Source organism: Oculina patagonica, chromosome 4 (assembly GCF_052425735.1).
Source record: "Oculina patagonica isolate OP01 chromosome 4, crgOcupat, whole genome shotgun sequence".
NCBI classification, from domain to species: Eukaryota; Metazoa; Cnidaria; class Anthozoa; order Scleractinia; family Oculinidae; genus Oculina; species Oculina patagonica.
Window position 1 is genome coordinate 21,994,643 of NC_135761.1, and position 23,447 is coordinate 22,018,089.

A 23,447-nucleotide genomic window follows, 5' to 3' on the forward strand; every position below is an offset into this window, starting at 1 on the left:
ATTCATTAATCCACCTCTTCCAGAAGACGTCGGCTAGGTATTGGACCTTTCTCCACTGTTTCCTGCCCAAATGGTCTTCCTTGACGAAAAGCCCTGGTGGCAACCCAGACACCTTCCTTTGCAGCAAGAAGTGATTGGGGGCCAATGCTTCCAAATCGGCAGAGTCATCTGATGCTTCTACGATTGGACGATTATTCATAATGGATTCCACTTCAGTTAGCAGTGTTCGCAACGCAAATTCACCGAGCAATCTATCTCCTGCGACAGCCTTCAGATGCTTTTTGGTAGTCTGCTCTAGTCGCTCCCAGACCCCGGACATGTGAGGTGCTGCTGGGGGATGAAGGGTCCACTTGACTTCTCTTTGTTGCAATTCTTGGCAAATTTTTACGTGGTTCCACCTATCGATGGCTTCGTTGAGTTCGCGCTCCGCGCCAACAAAGTTAGTGCCTCTATCTATCTGATCTAATTTCCTTGGGAGGACCCCTTCGGCTAATGAACTGTCGCAAGGCCATGATGAAATCGTCAGTTTCCAGTGAGGGCACAAGTTCGAGGAAAACAGCTCGCGTGGACAGACAAGTGAAAATGCATCCCAGCGCTTTGCTAAACCGCGGCCCCACGTAACCATTAGTGGACCGAAAAAGTCGACACCAGAGAACGTGAAGGGCGGATTGTACGGTTCTAATCTCTCTCTAGGAAGGGGAGCCATAATCTGCTTCATAGGCCTCTCGTTCAATCTGCGACACTTCACACAATTTCTAATGGTGCTCTTTGCTAAACCTCTGCCTCCAGAACATTTTCCTTGTTTGAGCCAGGGTCTGCTCCTTGCCGGCATGGGCTAAACTTTCGTGGCAATGACGGACGATCAGCTGACTGATGTGATGGTTCCTTGGAAGTATTACGGGATGTCTTTCGTTATACGACAGCACTACTGCCTCCTCTAAGCGACCTCCGACACGAAGAATTCCTTCCGTCAGTACCGGTTTCAACTTTACAAGTTTGGACGACGTCTTTACTTCCCTGCCGGCCTTGAGGTCTCTCAGTTCTTCTGCAAAGCTTTCAGCCTGAACCAACCGCATGAGAAACAGTGTTACCTCTTCTAACTCTTCCGTGGTTAGTGTTCGTGTCGTTGGGGAGACTTCCCGGGACCTTAGCCAGTAGCAGAATCGCACTAGCCAAGCAAGCAACGTAACGTTGCAACTTAAACCAAGAGCTGTAGTGCGATATCATCTCGTAAACGGTCGGTTTGCTCGCGCAACGAGCATCTGAGTGAACTCTAACGTGAGGGTTTACAGTCCTGATTGAATGAATTTGTGCTTCATTTCGAACTTCAGGATCGTCATGTGGAACTTCGCCAATCTCAGTTTTGGGCCAGTTGTTCTCCGATTGCCACAAGTACTCTGGTCCTTTCCACCAGCGATGCTGACTTGATAACCTTTTAGGCTTTAAGCCACGCGAGGCGTCGTCGGCTGGGTTCAACCTTCCAGGACAGTGTCTCCATTGGTCCGGCCTGGTAATCTCACGAATTTCAGCAATTCTGTTAGCTACGTAGGTGTTGAAACGCTTTGTTTCATTCTTGATGTACTGCAAGGTAGTTTGAGAATCGGTCCAGAATACGACTCTGTCAATCTTGTAGGTTAACTCATCCCTGCAAACTTGATAAATCTTGGCAGATAACGTTGCAGCTTGTAACTCGAGCCTTGGGATTGAAATAGCTCTCACTGGCATCGTCTTTGATTTACCAACCAGAAACGAGCACTGAATGGACCCATCTTCATAAACGAACCGCAGATAGGAGCACATGCCGTAACCCTCGTCTGACGCGTCTGAGTACTGGTGGAGAGAGATTTCCTTTACTTCTCCTTGTAGCTGGAGATAGCATCTTGGTATTTGAACTTGCGATAAAGCTGATAATTCAGACTTCCAACGTTCCCAGTGGGCCAGCTCAAACTCTGGGACAGGATCGTCCCAATCCAACTGCAGTTTCCACAGCCGCTGTATAATCTTCTTTGCTTCTAGCACCACTGGACAAACGAAACCCACAGGATCGTAAAGGGAACTAATAGTCGACAGGATACCTCGTTTCGTAGCTGGTTTGTCTGGCTTTAAGACTTTAAACTGGAAAACATCTGTTTCGATATTCCACAGGACTGCCAACGCTCTCTCGATCGGCAGCTGATCCAAATCCAGGTTGAGAGTTGGCTGTGCTCGTTTATCTTCAGGTATGTTGGCTAACAGCTCACGAGAATTACTTGTCCATTTAGTCAGACGAAATCCGCCCCTCTCGAGAAGAGACATCAATTCGTGCGCCAGTGAAATTGCCTTACTGGTCGTCTCCACAGCCTTCAGCAAATCGTCAACGTAGAAATCTTCTTGGACAGCCCTAACGGCTTCTTCGCTAAAGTCGTTCTTGTTATCTTCAGCGGTTCTTTTCAGGCAAAAGTTTACACAGCTCGGAGAATCTTTAGCGCCAAAGATGTGACGGACCATCTGGTACTCCCCAGGAGGTCTATTTAGATCGCCTTCCTCCCACCACAAGAAACGGAGAGCGTCAGCGTCTTCAGCAGGTACTTTCACTTGAAGAAACATGGATTGTATGTCTGCAACAAGAGCGATGCGTTCCTGTCTGAATCTCAGCAACACACCAAACAGACTGTTCGTTAAATCAGGCCCTCGATTCAACTGGCTGTTGAGGGAGACTCCATCATGATTTGCTGCTGCATCAAATACTACTCGAATTTTCCCCGGTTTTTGCGGGTGAAAGACACCGTGGTGCGGTAGATACCACGTCCTGGGACTTCGAGCCTCCGCCTCCACCTCGGTCAGCTTTCTAGCATAGCCTTTTACCAAAAGGTCGTCCATAAAGTCCCGGTATTTGCATAGCAACTGCTCCTCTTTGCACAACTTTCTTTTCAGAGAGCGAAGTCTAGCTTCGGCGGTCATTTTGTTGTTTGGCAACCACGGATTTTCGTACTTCCAGAGCATTCTGACCTCATAACGGCCGTCTACTAGGCGAACAGAACTGTTCAGCTTGTGTAAAGATTCTCGATCTTCGACTGACATCCCCTTCTTACTGCTACTAATGCATTCAATGTTTTCAAATCCAAGAAAATGATTCATCTGTTGGTCCAACATCTGGCTACCATACTTTAGAAAGTTCACGTTTACTTTGTCAGATGTTATTCCAATGCTGCTGTTAAGCGGTCCCAGAATGGACCACCCCAAAAGGGTCCGGACAGCATACGGTTCTCCGGCTCTTCCAACGCGAACTTCTTCGTGTATCTGAACTTCAGGGACGTTTGCTCCTATAAGCAAGGTAACTTCTTCCTCGTCAATCTCTGGCATTGCTATCCCATTTAGGTGTTCCCATTTCGACAAGTCCTGTGGTCTGGACGAGCTCACATTGAGATTCTCAACAACCTTGACGTCGTGAATCTGAATTCGGTGGCCTTCTGAATCTTCTATTGGTAAGACTACTAGGTCCACTTTGCCTACACGCACAGTTGTCTCGCCAGTCAAGGTACACACCACCAACGACTCGAAACTCTTTATTCTCAAACTTAGCTGGTCAGCGGTAGGTTTGGCAATAAACGAATCCTCGCTTCCCGTGTCGAGCAATGCCCATGTGTTCACCGTTTGCCCATTCTCCCCCTCCAGTCTCACAGGTACCACTTGCAGGGCAACTTTATGCGACTTAAAGGCTGTCTGGCTGCATGCTTTGTAAGATGCAGACTTAGCAAAGTTCACCACGCTGACCGTTGCGATGCCGCTGGCAGCTTGGTCAAAGGTGGGGACACTGGATGTACCACTTTCAGCTGTCATTACGTTCGCAGACACTTTAACTTGATCATGGTTTTGACTAGGAGAACCTGAGGTTCTACCATCGCCCGTCATTACGCTGGCAGATACTTGTTCCTGGCTTTGGCAAGGGGAATCAACACAATCCGACGCAGCGTTGTGTAAGAGGACATGATGTTTCTGTGAGCACAGGTTACACTTCGATTTGAAAACACATTGAGTAACCAAATGTCCTTTCCTCAGGCAATTCAAACAAAGCCCTCTTCCTCGAACGAAAATCTTTCTTTGTCTCAGAGTTAGTTTCTTAAATTTACCGCAATCCTCCAAGTAGTGGGATTCCTGGTAGTTCATACATTTTGCTGATCGACCTGTATTGCGTGGATCCTTCTGCTGAGGTGAACCAGATGTGAGCTGCGTTGCTAGCGTTGTCACTTTACCTTCGGCTCCAGGCGCGCTAGGTACTTTGGGATTTTTCCTGCCAGGTTTGATCGGAGCTCTGCTTGTTTCTCCAATTCGACCAAAGATTGGATCGTTTATAGCATCTGCGCGTTTCTCAATGAACTCCAACAGATCTTTGAAACTTGGTAGTGTCCCTCGCTCACGGATCCGCTGAGCCTCGTCCCTCCATTTAGCTTGATGCGCAGTAGGAAGCTTTCCCGCCATTTTTCCCAGATTGGTGAGATTCATCTCAGACAAAGCATTCATTGCAACCAAAGTCTCATACAAGGTCCTGCTACGATCCGCAAACTCTCTTAAGCCTTCTTTGTCACTGTTCGAAATGTTTGGTCCTTCAATTAAACCATCAACGCATGCTTTCACTATCATGTGAGGCTGGCCAAAACGTACCTCAAGTAATCGCACGGCCTTCCTAACTCCACCGGGCATGCCTTCAAACCCTTCCACTGCTTTTCTCGCTTTGCCTTCGAGGAACTGCAATAAACGAGACATCTTTTGCGAATCAGACAGATTCTGAGAGTCCACCATTTGATGGAAACGCGCCTTGAATTTGAAGAACTCGCTTGGATCTCCGGAAAACTTAACTACCTCCAGTGGGGGTAGGGTCGCCCCGGTCGCAATCAAGTTCATATTGGTGACAACACTCTGAAGAATACGTGTTTGTAACTTTCTCAGACGATCCACCATACTCCCTTTTAGGCTGAGCAAGAGGGCGGACATTGGGATCCTTAGTCGAACTTGAGATCTTTTCAGGGGGTATTGGTTTTGGGGCAAAGACGCGCGGCTGAGGCTCAGGCATATCCTTTCTTTGATCGAGATGCTGCCTTCCCTTCTCTACCTCAAGCTCAGCGAGTGGATCATCGATGCTCGACGTTTATGAATCCAATTGCTCATAAAATCGGGTTTTTACTCGGGCTAACTCGGCCTCGTCTTCAGCGTCAGCTATTTCATTCTCCAACTGCAACATTTGCTGTTCCAATCTTCTCTCTTTTGCTCTCCTTAATTGCGCCAATCTCACTTCGGCCATTACGCTTTCAATTGCAGCGTTTTCACGTAACCTTGAACTTGAACTACGACTTGAACGCCTGGATTTCCGAGAACCGCCCGAAACAGAACTCCGTGCATCTTCCACACGATTAGAACGGTCTTTAGTAACAACTGTTTCCGTTCCTCTATTCGTAAAGTTAGTACGAGTCATGAATTGTTCGATCAGAAAACTGTATCTTTCGTAAGCTCGAGCTCGATCATCAAAACGATCGCTTTCATTCGCCTTTTCTCTCTCACCAGGCAAATGCTTCATAAGTACAGTTGCTCGTGTACAAAACAATACTTTGACCATTGATCCTTCAATCGACGACTAAGCTCCATTACTTCGCCAGCATGGCGATAATCCTTGAGCACTTCGTCCAGACGGCTACAAATCTTCGTCATCTCACCGTGATGACCAGCTTTCGATCTTTTTTCCTTTTCTGTTCCTCCAGTTGTGCTATATGATTCTTCAACTGTTCTTCAGCGGTTGGTTCTGAGTTTACCGAACTGGATGCATTCTTCTCAAACCGAAGTTTTTTACGTCGTTGGAACACATTCTCTGGCCGCTGCTGTGTTGTTTTGGTCCATGCAAAAACTGACGGCACTGCTTGATCCCTTAACCGCTTCCTTCCAGCCAACGTGGTTTGAATTTCATCTGTTTTAAAATGCTCTGAGCAAACCAACGTGGAGTCTTTTTCTATCTGTAAACAATCGCCGATCGATCCAATGTTAAATTGATTGTTTATACTGTGAAAAACTCCACAAAGGAAACTAATCATAATTACATAATTCACTATTGCTGCAAAAATCAACGTTTATTGAGCTTATGTTTAGGTCTAAGTCAAGCAAAGTCAAGAACAGCGATCAATCGTAAACAACCTATTTAATTTGTATGCTGTTTATGCACGATTTTTACCTTGAACAAAGGGCCTTCATCACGTCGTATGGCAATTATCCAAGCCTTTCTTAGCTGTCCATCCTTCGGGAAATTAAAAAACTTCAAATTTTTTCCGGTAGCAGATGATTTACGTTGGTCGTTGTTACACAAAGGAACACAACAATGATAGTGCTCCATCTTGGAAATTCAAATGATGCACGGCTAGCCTCGAGGCCATCTCTACGTTTCAACAAAGACAACGGATCTTTATCCAACGTCACTTTCTGATCAACTAATGCAAAACAGAACTGCTAAACCTCTCGAAAAAATTCCTTTACAACACTTTTTTGAGTGTTTTATCGAAGGAATCAGAAAAACACATAAAAGTTCTGTTTGCATATTTTCACGCTAATTACACGGCACATTGAACGTGTTAGCTTCACACCTAACAGGATCCAAATTCACCTTCACACGAGTGGTCAATTAATTTCGGCCAATCAGCTTCGCTCTTTAACGACCAATCAGAAACAACTTGCTGGATCAAGTATGCTATATAAAGAGACCTGACTCCATACCTGCCACTATGAACAAGCTCCCATCGAGAGCTATTCGAAAAAAGCTAAAAAGCAACTGACGAAGGATCCCATTGTTTGGTTCCGAAACCGGTCTTGCACTACAAGCTTAAAAACAGTTCTCTTCAGAACTCTACCATGGCGACAGCAGTTTCCGACCAGGAGATGGTTGCCATTTTAGCAGACATGGCGGACAGTTCACCTCCCGCAATATCACCAGTCAAGTCACCTAAACGAACACGTGACGCTGAAAGTCCAGAGATTCCTGAACCACAACCGGCCCACAAAAAGCAGAGACCAGAATCTGAGGGCGCCAAAACCATCCGGAATCGCCTCACAGCACTGGAAACCAGACGAGCCAAAGTTAAACGGTCACTCCAAGTCCTAAAAGAACACGCAAAGAACTCTACGTGTCCCTACGGACTCCAGTACAGACCGAGACCACACATACGGTTCGACCAGACCTTCCAGACAGCCTTGGACCAGATCAGCCGTAACGCCCAGGCGGAACTACTCGCGCTTATGATCCAACAACAGGAAACTAACCTAGCTGCAGACAACCAGGCAATCCTGAAACAACAGCAGCTGCTCCAGAACCTGTGCCCAGACCAGCCAAGCAGTTCCCAGGCTTACAGAAATCACGCTGCCAGAGCCAGACCTAGACCCAGGCCTAAGTCAAAGACATTACAGAACAATGTTCAACAAAAAAATTGTAATCGTGATCTCGCTTCCGTACAAGCTCAGCTTCCTGAGCTACAGAAAATGTTATGTAAAATAAGTGAGGCAAACAATGTAAATAAAGGCAGAGTTGAACAGTATATTGGTGTGTCAAATCTCTCTGACTCCAAGGGTTCCACGCGAAATATTACAAAGGGTCATAAGAAACGCTCTCAAAGACGCAAACACCTCAAAACCTCATTAACCTACAACACTAGAGCTAAGAACGAGAAATACATCAAAAATTTCTCTTATAAAGCTCTTTCAGACGACGAGGTTAAACTTCTTTCTAGAGGTCTCAAATTCATACCAACCCCTCCAGTTCCTAGCTCTAATAAATCCTTACTAAAGGATTTTAATAATTTCGCTCGAACAATGCGTTTAAAATACATGTTCGCAGACAAAAAGAAAACTACTCCTCATCCCTTCCATGTCAAATCTACATGGCAACCACCTATTCAAAACTCGGTTGCTCGTGAAAAATACCTGGAAGAGACAAAACTAGAACTAGACTCAGTAGTTTTCCGCTCTCAAAACGATAATATTTCAGCGAACGAAAGAAAAGCTATTTTCTCACTCAAACGCAACAGCGAATTCAACCTCAAACGAGCTGATAAAGGAACGACAACAGTCATTATGGACACGGCACAAAAAATAGAAGAAGGCTTAAAACAATTATCTGATGATAACTTTTACAAGCCTCTAACATCCCCTATTGTGCTTGAAACCGCCAAAAAAGTAAACGACATAGTTAACAAACTATTTCGTTCAGGCAACATCGATCAAATGACTCACAAATGGTTGACAATCGGTCTTAGACAACCGACGCATACCAGAATTTTACACGATGACTAAAATACATAAGAAAATTCCAGTCGGCAGACCAATTGTCTCTGGTAGTAGCGGTCCTACAGAGCGCATTTCAAGTTTTGTTGACTCACTTTTACAATCCATCGCCGTGAAACAAGAGTCATATTTAAAAGACACTACCCATTTTATCAATTTCATTGAAAACACGCACATTCCAGACGATGTGATTCTAGCCACACTCGACGTAAGTTCTCTTTATACTAACATTCCTCAATCAGAAGGAATCGAAGTGATTTGCCGTTACTATGAAAAACACTATGAGCACAACCTACCGATTCCCACAAACGACTTACGGGAACTCATGCGGCTCATACTCGAAGAAAATTCTTTCAAATTCAACGAAAGACATTTCATACAAACTCACGGCGTTGCTATGGGAACTAAGATGGCGGTCGCTTTTTCTGTCATTTTTATGGCAGATCTTGAAAAGCGACTCCTTCAGGCTAGCCCTATTCAACCTCTTGTCTGGAAACGATTTATTGATGACATATTTTCTCTGTGGAAGATTCCCATGAAAGAAGTTACCGATTTCGTTAACTTCGCAAACTCCTTCCACCCTACAATTAAATTCACTTGCGAAATGTCATCCGAGCACGCGGTTTTCCTTGACACCGAGGTTTTTAAAGGACCTCGACTCACAACTCTCAAAATCCTTGACTTAAAAACACATTTTAAGCCCACTGAAACGTTTCAATATACGGACTTCTCATCTTGCCACCCTTTTAACACTAACAAGGGTTTTATCAAAGGAGAAGCATTGCGTCTTTTGAGAACAAACTCAGTCAAAGAAAACTTTGAAACAAGCAAACGAGACTTCGAACAAAGACTCTGCGAAAGAGGCTACCCTTTAACACTCGTTCATAAAATCTTGACTGAAATACAGTTCACCGACAGGAAAGAGGCGCTTCGAAACAAAACAAAACAAACTAAAGAGATTCTACCGTTTGTCACGACTTACAACCCGGCCGCACCGAATCTTAAAAAGATCCTTATGAAACACTGGCACATTATTCAACAACAGCCTAAACTCAAACAAATCTTTAACCAGCAACCGATTGTATCTTATAAGAAGGAAAAATCTCTCAAGGACATTCTTGTCAGCGCTAAACTTCCTTCAATCAAACAACAATCACAAAATCAATAAAGCGTTAAGTTACAACTTGAAGGAAATTTACATATGATCAGTTTAAACCAGCCCTAATTTAACAGTCGCGCAAAAAATGTTTTCTGCCGACTTCGCATTAATTGGGCTTAATATACTCCTGATCACAGAAACACTGGATCCGTTTAGTTGATCTTTCTAATTGCGAACGTAGAAGCTGAGGTCTTGTAGACTTTAATAAACACTTGCGTGACAAAGGAGTATTGACCTCGTAAAGGATTATTGTGTCTTATTTGGTTGGTTAGTTCCTTATTGAACCCATGTTATCTGACGGCAGCCTATTGTCCTCGTACTGGATTATTCTGTCTCATTTGGTTGGTAAGTTCGTTATGAAACTCATAGTAACTGACAACACACTATTGACCTCGTAAAGGATTATTCTGTCTTATTTGGTTGGCGAGTTTCTTATGGAACTCAAAATAACTGACAGCAGCCTATTGCCCTCGTACTGGATTATTCTGTCCTACCTAGTTGGTGAGTTATATATATAGACCTCGTTTTGGATCACTCGAATGGGATTACTCTGTTTTTTTTTTTTGTAGGTGAGCTCCTCATGGAACTCATAATAAATAACAGCAGCCTATTAACCTCTATTGGATTATTCTGTCTCATTTGGTTGGTGAACTCCTTATGGAATGCATAGTAACTCACCTTATAATAACTGACTAATAATAACTCATAATAACTGACCTGGTACTGGATTAATCTGTCTTATTTGATTGGTAAGTTCCTTATGGAACTCATATTAACTGACCGCAGCCTATTGACCTCGTACTCGATTTTTCTGTCTTATTTGGTTGGTGAGTTCCTTATGGAACTCATAATAACTGACAGCAGCCTATTGACCTCTTGCTGGATAATTCTATCTTTTTTGGTTGGTGAGTTCATTATGGAACTCATAGTAACTGACAGCAGCCTATTCACGTCGTACTGGATTATTCTGTCTTACTTAGTTGGTGAGTTATATATATTAACCTAGTAAGGGATCCCTCGTAAGGGATTATGCTGTCTTATTTGGTTGCTGAGTTCCTTATGGAACTCATAATAATTAAAATCGGCCTATTAACCTCGTGCTGGATTATTGGGTCTCTCCCCAGTATCACCAATAGTTTTGACATTGGCTCCAGACCTCTCGCTCTCGTTTCAACACCGTTCGCGTTCGCAAAAGATACGACTGTTTTGCAGTCTAGGGATCCCTCGTAAGGGGTTTTTCTGTCTTATTTGGTTGGTGACTTCCTTATGGAGCTCATAATAACTGACAGCAGACTTTTGACCTGGTAACGGATTATTCTGTCAGCATTATTGACCTCGTACTGTATTATTGTGTCTTATTTGGTTGGTGAGTTCCTTATGGAACTCATAGTAACTGACAGCAGACTATTGACCTCGTAAAGGATTATTCTGTCTTATTTGGTTGGTGAGTTTCCTATTGAACTCTAAATAACTGACAGCAGCCTATTGCCCTCGTACTGGATTTTTGTGTCTTACTTAGTTGTTGAGTTATATATATAGACCTGGTTTGGGATCCCTCGTATGGGATTACTCTGCCTTATTTGGTTGGTGAGTTCCTTATGGAATGCATAGTAGTTCACCTTATAATAACTGACTCATAATAACTGACCTCGTACTGGATTATTCTGTCTTATTTGGTTGGTGAGTTCCTTATGGAACTCATAGTAACTGGCAAAAGGCTATTGACCTCGTAGTGGATTATTCTGTCTTATTTGGTTGGTGAGTTCCTTATGGAACTCATAGCAACTGACTTTATAATAACTTATTCACAATAACTCATAATAACTGACCTCGCACTAGATTATTCTGACTTATTTAGTTGGTGAGTTCCTTATGGAACTGATAATAATTGACAGCAGATTATTGACCTCGTAACAGATTATTCTGTCAGCATTATTGACCTCGTACTGGATTATTGTGTCTTATTTGCTTGGTTAGTTCTTTATAGAACTTATAATAATTGACAGCAGACTATTGACCTCGTAAAGGATTATTCTGTCTTATTTGGTTGGTGAGTTCCTTATTGAACCCATGTTATCTGACGGCAGCCTATTGTCCTCGTACTGGATTATTCTGTCTCATTTGGTTGGTAAGTTAAATATATAAACCTCGTTTCGGATCCCTCGTATGGGATTACTCTGTCTTATGTGACCAGGTTCACAAAAACGTGACACCCGGGGGGGGGACTCGCATATGAAAGTGACGGGGATGCTCGTCGTCTCGCTTAGGGGTGTAAATTACGGACTTTTGGTCTCGCTTAGGGTGTCTTGGGAAAAATCGCCCAAAACGCCAATATTTTTAGCCATAATTGTCTCGTTTAGGGTTACACACGAAGAAATATACAAATATAAACTTCTTTCTTATTTTTTTGGTATCTTTTAGGGGTCAAGAAAGGCTTGAGCCACACCCAGATTGGTCTCTTTTAGGGGTTCTTTTCAAAATCTCCGACGAGCATCCCCGTCCGTTTCATATGGGAGTCCCCCCCCGGGACGTGACACTGCATTTTGAGTATAAATTTAGAATTACAGTTTAGTAGAAACTATTTCCTTTCTTTACTGAATCAACCCACATAATCTAACCACACAGGATTTACATCATGAATTTCCTATATGTCACACCACCACACCTTGTATTAGAATCATAAGAATTTCCTTCTATTGTTTGTTTCCTTATAAAAGAAGTGCAGTTAGTTAGTTTAATTCAATAGTTCAAAGTGTTCAAGCTAGACCTGCACTTACAAGCTGAGGACCCCTTGGTCAAGTTCAGTACTATTGCTTGTGACCTAAGTCAGTGATTCATTTCACTAAGGATTTTGGTATGTCACGTTTGACCTTGTTATTATGTTTACAGTTTAGGTTTATTAGTTCAATACTACAGTCAACATGTACTTATCTTAAGCCAATTGTCTAGTCTTTGTGTGAATCCTCTGTTGATTCATATCCAAATTGTATCCAGAAGAACATTGCATATGTAGTTTCTAAAACATTATATCTACATGAAACTCATTTTGTTACACAATACTGCAAGAGTTCATTGTTGAAATTAGATATTTCACTGTTAGTCTAGCTTTGTTTAATCCAGCTATGACGACAGATGTTGTCCTGTCACAAGTTTACAGTTTTTCTTAGTTTTGTGTCAAAGAATCATTTAAATCACCATCAAGATTAGTTTATTTCATTGTTTTGCTATGTTGAGCTATTATTCGGTATATAACACTTGTTTTTAGTTCATTCACATTTAGTTCTAAGAATAGCTCTCTAATAAGTGTCAGTTTTATTTCTAGATAAGAGGATTAATATTTTACTTAGTGTCATGCAATGTTTATTGTTTCGTCATGCAATACTTTGTAGGAATTTAGTGAATGATCATTTGCAAGACTCTAGTTGTACTATTATTTCTGTATTATATTTTGATTATTTTATTGTAATATTTTTAGTGATTTGTTATTGTAATTTATTCTTTTCAGTTTGCAATCACCCTTTTTCTTTTTGTAATCTGTATTCCTGCATAAATAAATTTTATTGTGGCTATAAGTCTGATTCGTTGTTCACTAACAACACCAGAACCTGCCTCGGTCACATTTGGCGCTGCGAGCAGGATACAAAAAGAAACCAATTTAAAAAAATCAGCAATTTTAAAAAAAGGGTGGTTGCAATAACAACACAAGGATCAAATCACCATGACTACAGAGGAGTTATCAACCAAAGTGGATGAGTTGACTAAGATGTACAAAGAGGCAATGGAAGAACTAAAGGCCCAGAAGGAATCTACCAACCCGACTCAAGTGTCATCCTCAAAACCAGCAACAGGAAGTGGCACAAAGCAGAAACAAATTGTTGTCTTTCCCCGGGACAAGAAGATTAAGAACTTCACTGGGAAAAAGACAGAAGGCGACCAACCAGTTGAAGACTTTATAGAAGAACTCAGGACAACCTTCGAAGCGAGAGAAATGACCTCACCTGAGAAAGTGGACTTCATAATGTCTCACCTGGATGGACCAGCTAAAGAAGAGATACGAATGTACAGCAAGAAGGAGCGAAGCAACCCAGACTTTCTTCTAGATGTTCTGGCACAAGCATTTGGAGAGAAAAGGTCCAGCTCCCAACTCCTGAAGATGTTCTATGAGCGCAAGCAGAAAGAAAACGAAACACTTCGAGGGTACTCGTACAGATTGAATGAACTACTCAAGCGCGCCACTAAAGCAGATCCAAAGGCAGTCCCCGACCCAGAGAAGACTCTACGGGACCAATTTGCAGACAATGTGAGGGATCCCTTTCTTAGGAAGGAACTGAAGAAGTTCATCAGAGAGCGTCAACCCCCATTCTTACATTTGAGGGAGGAAGCATTACGTTGGTCAGAAGAGGAGGAAAGACGACAGCGTATCATGCCCAGGCCCCAATCATCACAGGAAGTAGCGGCTGACATCCCAGATGAGAGTTCTTAGTGTAGTGCTAGCTCCACCGCCACCCCCATGGATAAGGTATTGGAGGTCCTGCTCAAGCAGCAGAAGTCCCTAGAAGAACTGACGAGTTCGATTAGAGATATCAAGTAGCCAAGGACCCATATCCCGCCCAAGGAATGGAGTGGACGGCGCCCTGATATTGTTTGTTTCAATTGCAACAAGAAGGGACACATTGCCAGAAACTGCCAGGTGAATGATGACCGTTTTGTCAGGAGAGGACCACCACAAGGAAGACAGCGCCCTGACAAGTCGTCAAACTAACTCCCTCTGCCACAAGGAGCCAAGTGACAGCAGGGGACAACAATGGCTCAAATATGGATATGTCAAGAATGTACGAGAAAGCAGTTGGAGAGTGCCCAGTGACCTCAGTACGACTGGATGGAGTAGACGTACCTTGCCTCTTGGACTCAGGATCTGAAGTATCCACAATCACAGAAGAGATGTAATGTATATGAAATGATTCATATATGAACTGCGGATGTATATGAGAGTGATAAATGATCGTCGCAGTGAATTTCCAATTTAAGCAATTGGAATAAAGAAGCCTGAAAAAAAAAATTCAGGGCTTCAACGGGATTCGAACCCGTGACCTCCGCGTTACCGGTGCGATGCTCTACCAACTGAGCTATTGAAGCCATGTGTGGCTTCAATAGCTCAGTTGGTAGAGCATCGCACCGGTAACGCGGAGGTCACGGGTTCGAATCCCGTTGAAGCCCTGAATTTTTTTTTTTTCAGGCTTCTTTATTCCAATTGCTTAAATTGGAAATTCACTGCGACGATCATTTATCACTCTCATATACATCCGCAGTTCATATATGAATCATTTCATATACATTACATCATTTCACTCCTCTCACGGGAAAATATGAACTCACAATTGACCTCGCTCCCATGTGTGGCTTCAATAGCTCAGTTGGTAGAGCATCGCACCGGTAACGCGGAGGTCACGGGTTCGAATCCCGTTGAAGCCCTGAATTTTTTTTTTCAGGCTTCTTTATTCCAATTGCTTAAATTGGAAATTCACTGCGACGATCATTTATCACTCTCAATCACAGAAGAGTTTTTCAATGAACACTTTCGCCCTCAAGGAAAAACACTTTTACCTACCGGCGATTGGTTAAGATTGACAGCAGCGAATGGATTGGAGATTCCATATGTCGGATACGTAGAACTGGACGTTGAAGCCTTGGGAGTCATGATCCCACAAAGAGGAATTTTAGTTGTTAAGAGTCCAGCGAGTGAAGAGGCCAGGCAACGTAAGAAGATAACCCCTGGATTAATTGGAATGAACATTATTTCCCAACTGCAAGGACCATACAAAAATGGAAAAACGGAAATTTCCCCCGAATGGAGTAAAGTACTGAAGATTGTTTCCTGTGCCAAACCTATTTCAGTACGTGGTTTTGCGAAAGTAGCCGGCAAATCCCAGGTTAGAATTCCAGCCGGATCTGTTTCTGTTGTCCGAATAACTGGATGGCATGGACCCCAAACGAGCAACACAGCTGCGCTTGTGGAGCCATTAAGTGGACAAACTCCGGGAAACTTGATTGTCATAAATACAGTTACCTGTGTAGTTAATGGACAACTTCATGTAAGAGTTGCAAACATTACTGGTGAAGATGTCTGGCTTCAACCCCATACAAGAATAGGAGTACTTCATGAGATTAATGATGTTATGGATACTAAAAACACTGTTGACTTCAAGAGAGTTTCAATTAATGAAGAGATGGTGTTTGTCAGAGAATCCACAACAGAACAAGAGCGAACACAGCCCTCAGCCTGTCCAATTGATCTGTCAGCTGTAGAGTGTACACCTGAGCAAAGAGAGAAGCTTGAGACTCTGTTCCAGAAACATGCAAGTGTCTTTACAGAGAATGAGAATGACCTTGGATACACAGAAACAATCAAGCACAAGATCCCGACTATTGACCAAGTACCAGTTGCACAGCCGTACAGAAGAATCCCACCAAACCAGTTTCAAGAGGCAAAGGACCATATACGAAAGCTCCTGGATGGTGGCATTATTCGAGAAAGCCGTAGTCCTTACGCCGCACCTATTGTACTTGTCAGAAAAAAGGATGGATCCCTGAGGCTATGCGTTGATTACAGACGTCTTAACACCAAGACAGTAAGAGACCAGTTCCCTTTACCAAGAATTGAAGAGTCCATTGATGCTATTGGAGGTGCAAAATGGTTTTCAACGATGGACCTCGCGAGTGGGTTCAACCAGGTTGCCATGGACGAGGAAGACAGGCACAAGACCGCCTTCACTACGCCGTTCGGAATCTTCGAGTACAACAGAATGCCAATGGGCTTAACCAACAGTCCCGGGACCTTTCAGAGGCTTATGCAAACCTGTTTGAGCGATTACATCTTTCAAATACTGCTCGTGTACCTTGACGACATCATTGTGTATTCCAATACCTATGATGAGCACATTGAGAGACTTGACAGAGTCTTTACACGACTCCGAGAACATGGGTTAAAACTCAAACCAGGGAAGTGTCACTTCCTTCAGCGTAAAGTCACGTACGTTGGTCATCAGATCTCTTCTGATGGTATCACGACAGACCCTGAGAAGACTCAAGCTGTGTCAGAATGGAAACTGCCAACAACTGTTAAAGAACTGAGATCATTCCTTGGATTCTGCAGTTACTATCGCAGATTTGTCAAAGACTTTGCAAGGATTGCCGGACCATTACACCAACTAGTTAACAACTGCCTGCATGAGCTGAAAGTGGAAAAGAAGCTTAAAGTCCCATTTGTGAAGAGGTGGAATTCAGAATGTCAAACCGCATTTGATGCATTGAAGATGAAATTGACCCATCCCCCAGTACTTGGATTTGCAGACTACAGCAAGCCATTTATCGTAGAAACAGATGCCAGTCATGTAGGACTTGGAGCAGTCTTATCACAAGATCAGGATGGCCAGCGCTAAGTCATTGCTTATGCCAGTAGAAGATTGAGACCAAGTGAAAAGAACCCAAGAAATTACAGCTCCATGAAGCTTGAACTGTTAGCATTGAAGTGGGCAGTAACTGAGAAATTCAGAACCTATCTTCTTGGTTCTAAATGTGAAGTTTTCACCGACAACAACCCATTGAAGTACTTACAGACCACTGCCAAGCTTGGTGCCTTGGAGCAGCGATGGGCAGCTCAGTTGGCCTTATTTGACTTCTCAATCAGCTACAGAAGCGGACGATCTAATGCAAATGCTGATGCTTTATCACGCCAGCCTCATGAATCAGTGACACCTGAAGTAGAAGATTCAAAGGAAGATGAATTATTACACATCGAGTCTATAGTTACCCTAGCAACTCCTGTACCACCTGACCTGAGCCATGCTATTGTGAAGACGCATATCCCAATTGAAGTAAGACGAATGGCAGCACACGAATCAGACCACGATTTCATTACGGAAACGCGCCCATTGAAAAGCGTCGCACGGGAAAATGCAAATAAGCTTAAAATGAAACACAGAGCATGCGTAACTTACTGTCAATCAAGTAATCCCTTGTGTAGGTCGATTTCTTAACCATTGTTTTTGCTAAGACGGCGGAAATAATAGACGGTAATTTGTGGCTAGTCCCGGGAGGCTAGAAAATTTAGCAATTTAATAGAAATTTGTTGTTTACACGTTTGCTCGGTGGAATTTTCACTCTTTTGATTGCCCTTTCTCTAAAAAGTTGTTATCTTTCTTGTGAAAATGATTTCTAATCGGTTTAAATAAGGTTTCCCGATAAAATGAAAGTAAATAACACATGCAGCAAATTAAAGCGGCAAATTGTTTACAACGCGTGCCAAAGCGGCGAGAGCCACGAAATATTCGGTTGCCTTCTTTCGAAATTGTTTCGCTTTAAACTAAACAATAATTCTCGTCGAAATTTTCGCTACAACAAAGATATTTTCATGGCTTTTAGCGAGCAAACCTCAAACAAAACTTGGAATGTACGTTCACGATATTCACGCGTAATCGGCCGCTAAAATATAAACAACTTTATACAAAACTCGTGTTAAAATATGACCTGCGTATCGCGTGGCAAATTTCATTCGGTTTAGAACCGCTTTCTCTTGTTGACATAAAAACTGCCTTCTTCACAGAAATCCGAGCTTTAAACAACAAGATTGACTTGGAAAGTTGCTGATAACAGACTGGATTTCCAAAATTCGCACAATGTGTACGGCGCTTCGAATTTTGGTCGTGAAATATTACTTTCGAGGTTTTGCATAAACTGTTCGATAAAAAGAGCTTGCCGACACTTCCAAACAATCGGCATTGTCCTCTAAAGGACTCAGGGGCATAGCGTTCAACTCCCTTTTGGGAATTTGTCACTTAAAGATCTAAAGAAACCGAAACTGTCGGCAGCTTTTGCAGTCTCTTTTCCAAGGCTCGGTGCCCGCAAAACGTCATGGGTACCCCACTTTTCCCGGGCGACGCGTTTCAATTGGCGCCCATCCGTAATGACCAGCAACTGACCAGTCAACTAACGATGCCAATAAGAAACCAACAACAGACGAGCCAGTAATTGCCACTACATCATTCCCCACTCACACGAAAGAAGAACTTATCAACATGCAGAAGGCTGATCCTACAATTAAAGAATTTCTTAAGTTCTGGGAGAGAGATAAGAAACCTACCTTTGCAGAAAGAAAGCAGCTTTCCCACCAGTGTGTCACCCTGTTACGACAGTGGGATAGAATCACCAGAGAACAAGGCCTAATGTACAGAATTGTCCAGGATCCCAAACTTGGAGAACTGAAACAGCTTCTGTTATCAGCCACTCTGAAGAACAAAGTTATCACTAGCCTGCATGATGATATGGGACATCAAGGATTAGAAAGAAGCCTTCAGCTGATCCGTGAACGATGTTATTGGCCTAGAATGTACTCAGATGTAGAGAGCTGGATCAAGAACTGTGAAAGGTGTACCTTATCAAAGATGCCAAACCCCAGGATCCGACCACCCATGGGAAATCTATTGGCAACTAAACCACTTGAAATACTAGCAATAGATTTCACAGTCCTTGAGCCAGCAACTGATGGGAGAGAGAATGTTCTTGTTATGACGGATGTCTTCACAAAGTTTACTTGTGCAGTCCCAACAAGAGACCAGAAAGCTACTACAACAGCTAAAGTCCTAGTGAAAGAATGGTTCTTCAGGTACGGAATTCCCCTTAGAATTCACTCGGACCAAGGAAGAAATTTTGAAGGTGAAGTTATTTCAGAACTTTGCAGACTCTGTGGGATCAAGAAATCTCGTACTACACCTTATCACCCCCAAGGTAATGCACAATGTGAGAGGTTTAACAGAACGATGCATGATCTGCTAAGAACTCTCCCTCCATCTAAGAAGCGCAAGTGGCCAGAACACCTACCAGAGTTATTGTATGTTTACAATGCCACGCCACATTCATCAACAACGTACAGCCCCCATTATCTAATGTTTGGAAGAGAAGCTCGACTTCCAATTGATTTACTCCTTGGAGAGGATGAAGATGTTGACGACAGTCCAATTGATTGGTTAGCAGCCCATCAGACGAGGTTGAGAGATGCTTACCAAAGAGCAGGGGAGCATCTCCAGCTCCAAGCTGAGAAGCGACGTGAACACCACAATGAGAAAGAGTATGATATCCCGATCCAGAAAGGTCAGATAGTGTACCTAAGAAACCATGTACGTGGACGTAACAAGATACAAGATGCTTGGGATTTTACCCCACATAAAGTTGTTGATGTTCCAGCAGACCTTTACGGTTCAGTTTACACAGTGGAACTTGTCAGTGCCCCTGGCCAGACCAAGAAGGTGCACAGAAGCAATCTAAGATTGAGTACGAACAATCCACACATGGAACAGAAGGACCCAGTACCCAAACCTGTGAGTAAATCTAAATCCCTATATCCTAGCAATGCAGCTGTTGAGGAGGATGATTCAGATGAGGAGCTTGTGTTAATTCTACCCAAAGAATGCACAGAGACAGCCCCAATACCTCCTGATGGACCAGAGCCTACAGACCAAACCAATGCAGACCCAGCCTCCCCAGAGGAGAGAGTACCTACCGTCCAAAATGATACAGAGCCGTTACCTTCAGCAGAAGTCCCCGTTCCAGAAACTATACCTATACCACCGAGACGAACAAAGAGGAAAACAGCTGGAAAACACAAGAACAAGTTTAAGGAACCAAAAACTGCAGTAACCAGTTCCATAACTATTACAGTCAATGAACTTTCAATATATTTAGTAATATCGACTTTATTAATTCTGTATGGACTATATATTTAGAATTTAGTACGTAATTATTAACCATTAGCACACATGTCGTGGACGACAGTGTTAAGCAGGGGAGTGTGTGACCAGGTTCACAAAAACGTGACACTGCATTTTTAGTATAAATTTAGAATTACAGTTTAGTAGAAACTATTTCCTTTCTTTACTGAATCAACCCACATAATCTAACCACACAGGATTTACATCATGAATTTCCCATATGTCACACCACCACACCTTGTATTAGAATTATAAGAATTTCCTTCTATTGTTTGTTTCCTTATAAAAGAAGTGCAGTTAGTTAGTTTAATTCAGTAGTTCAAAGTGTTCAAGACCTGCCACTTACAAGCTGAGGACCCCTTGGTCAAGTACAGTACTATTCCTTGTGACCTAAGTCAGTGATTCATTTCACTCAGGATTTTGGTATGTCACGTTTGACCTTGTTATTATGTTTACAGTTTAGGTTTATTAGTTCAATACTTCAGTCAACATGTACTTATCTTAAGCCAATTGTCTAGTCTTTGTTTGAATCCTCTGTTGATTCATATCCAAATTGTATCCAGAAGAACATTGCATATGTAGTTTCTGAAACATTATATCTACATGAAACACCAGAACCTGCCTCGGTCACATAACTGACAGCAGACTATTGACCTCGTAAAGGATTATTCTGTCTTATTTTGTTGGTGAGTTCCTTATGGAACTCATAGTAACTGACAGCAGCCTATTGAACTCGTACTGGATTATTCTGTCTCATGTGGTTGGTGAGTTTCTTATGGAATTCATAATAACTGACAGCAGACAATTGACCTCGTAACGGATTATTCTGTCAGCATTATTGACCTCGTACTGGATTATTGTGTCTTATTTGGTTAGTGAGTTCCTTATGGAACTCATAATAACTGACAGCAGACTATTGACCTCGTAAAGGATTATTCTGTCTTATTTGGTTGGTGAGATCCTTATGGAACTCATAATAACTGACAGCAGCCTATTCGCTCGAACTTGATAATTCTGCTTATTGGGTTTGTAACTTCCTTATTGAACCCATTTTATCTGAAGGCAGCCTATTGAACTCGTACTAGATAATTCTGTCTTATTTGGTTGGTGAGTTCCTTATGGAACTCATAGTAACTGACAGCAGCCTATTGAACTCGTACTGGATTATTCTGTCTCATTTGGTTCGTGAGTTTCTTATGGAAATCATAATAACTGACAGCAGCCTATTGACCTCGTACTGGATAATTCTGTCCTATTTGGTTGGTGAGTTCCTTATGGAACTCATAGTAACTGACAGCAGCCTATTCAGGCCGTACTGGATTATTCTGTCTTACTTGGTTGGTGAGTTATATATATTAACCTGGTAACGGATCCCTCGTAAGGGACTATTCTGTCTTATTTGGTTGGTGAGTACCTTATAAAACTATTAATACATGACAGAAGACTATTGACCTTGTAACGGATTATTCTGTCAGCATTATTGACCTCGTACTGGATTATTATGTCTTATTTGGTTGGCGAGGTCCTTATGGAACTATAATAACTGACAGCAGACTATTGACCTCGTAAAGGATTATTCTGTCTTATTTTGTTGGTGAGTTCCTTATGGAACTCATAGTAACTGACAGCAGCCTATTGAACTCGTACTGGATTATTCTGTCTCATTTGGTTGGTGAGTTTCTTATGGAATTCATTATAACTGACAGCAGACTATTGACCTCGTAACGGATTATTCTGTCAGCATTATTGACCTCGTACTGGATTATTGTGTCTTATTTGGTTCGTGAGTTTCTTATGGAAATCATAATAACTGACAGCAGACTATTGACCTCGTACTGGATAATTCTGTCTTATTTGGTTGGTGAGTTCCTTATGGAACTCATAGTAATTGACAGCAGCCTATTGAACTCGTACTGGATTATTCTGTCTCATTTGGTTCGTGAGTTTCTTACGGAAATCATAATAACTGACAGCAGCCTATTGACCTCGTACTGGATAATTCTGTCTTATTTGGTTGGTGAGTTCCTTATAAAACTCATAATAACTGACAGCAGACTATTGACCTCGTAACGGATTATTCTGTCAGCATTATTGACCTCGTACAGCTGGATTATTGTGTCTTATTTGGTTGGTGAGTTCCTTATGGAACTCATAATAACTGACAGCAGACTATTGACCTCGTAAAGGATTATTCTGTCTTATTTTGTTGGTGAGTTCCTTATGGAACTCATAATAACTGACAGCAGCCTATTGAACTCGTACTGGATTATTCTGTCTCATTTGGTTGGTAAGTTTCTTATGGAATTCATAATAACTGAAAGCAGACTATTGACCTCGTAACGGATTATTCTGTCAGCATTATTGACCTCGTACTGGATTATTGTGTCTTATTTGGTTGGTGAGATCCTTATGGAACTCATAATAACTGACAGCAGACTATTGACCTCGTAATGGATTATTCTGTCAGCATTATTGACCTCGTACTGGATTATTGTGTCTTATTTGGTTGGTGAGTTCCTTATGGAACTCATAATAACTGACAGCAGACTATTGACCTCGTAAAAGATTATTCTGTTTTATTTTGTTGGTGAGTTCCTTATGGAACTCATAATAACTGACAGCAGCCTATTGAACTCGTACTGGATTATTCTGTCTCATTTGGTTGGTGAGTTTCTTATGGAATTCATAATAACTGAAAGCAGACTATTGACCTCGTAATGGATTATTCTGTCTTACTTGCTTCGTGAGTTATATATATATTAACCTGGTAACGGATCCCTCGTAAGGGACTATTCTGTCTTATTTGGTTAATGAGTTCCTTATAAAACTCATAATAACTGACAGCAGACTATTGACCTCGTAACGGATTATTCTGTCAGCATTATTGACCTCGTACTGGATTATTGTGTCTTATTTGGTTGGTGAGTTCCTTATGGAACTCATAATAACTGACAGCAGACTATTGACCTCGTAAAAGATTATTCTGTCTTATTTTGTTGGTGAGTTCCTTATGGAACTCATAATAACTGACAGCAGCCTATTGAACTCGTACTGGATTATTCTGTCTCATTTGGTTGGTGAGTTTCTTATGGAATTCATAATAACTGAAAGCAGACTATTGACCTCGTAATGGATTATTCTGTCTTACTTGCTTCGTGAGTTATATATAGATTAACCTGGTAACGGATCCCTCGTAAGGGACTATTCTGTCTTATTTGGTTAATGAGTTCCTT

At 42.2% G+C, this 23,447-nt stretch overlaps 2 pseudogenes; both read left to right on the forward strand.

The window, feature by feature from the left end:
• Nucleotides 1-6,495: 6,495 nt before the first annotated feature.
• On the forward strand, nt 6,496-9,657 carry LOC144652466 (uncharacterized; annotated as a pseudogene).
• A 3,512-nt stretch (nt 9,658-13,169) lies between these two features.
• On the forward strand, nt 13,170-14,322 carry LOC144649844 (uncharacterized; annotated as a pseudogene).
• Nucleotides 14,323-23,447: the final 9,125 nt, after the last annotated feature.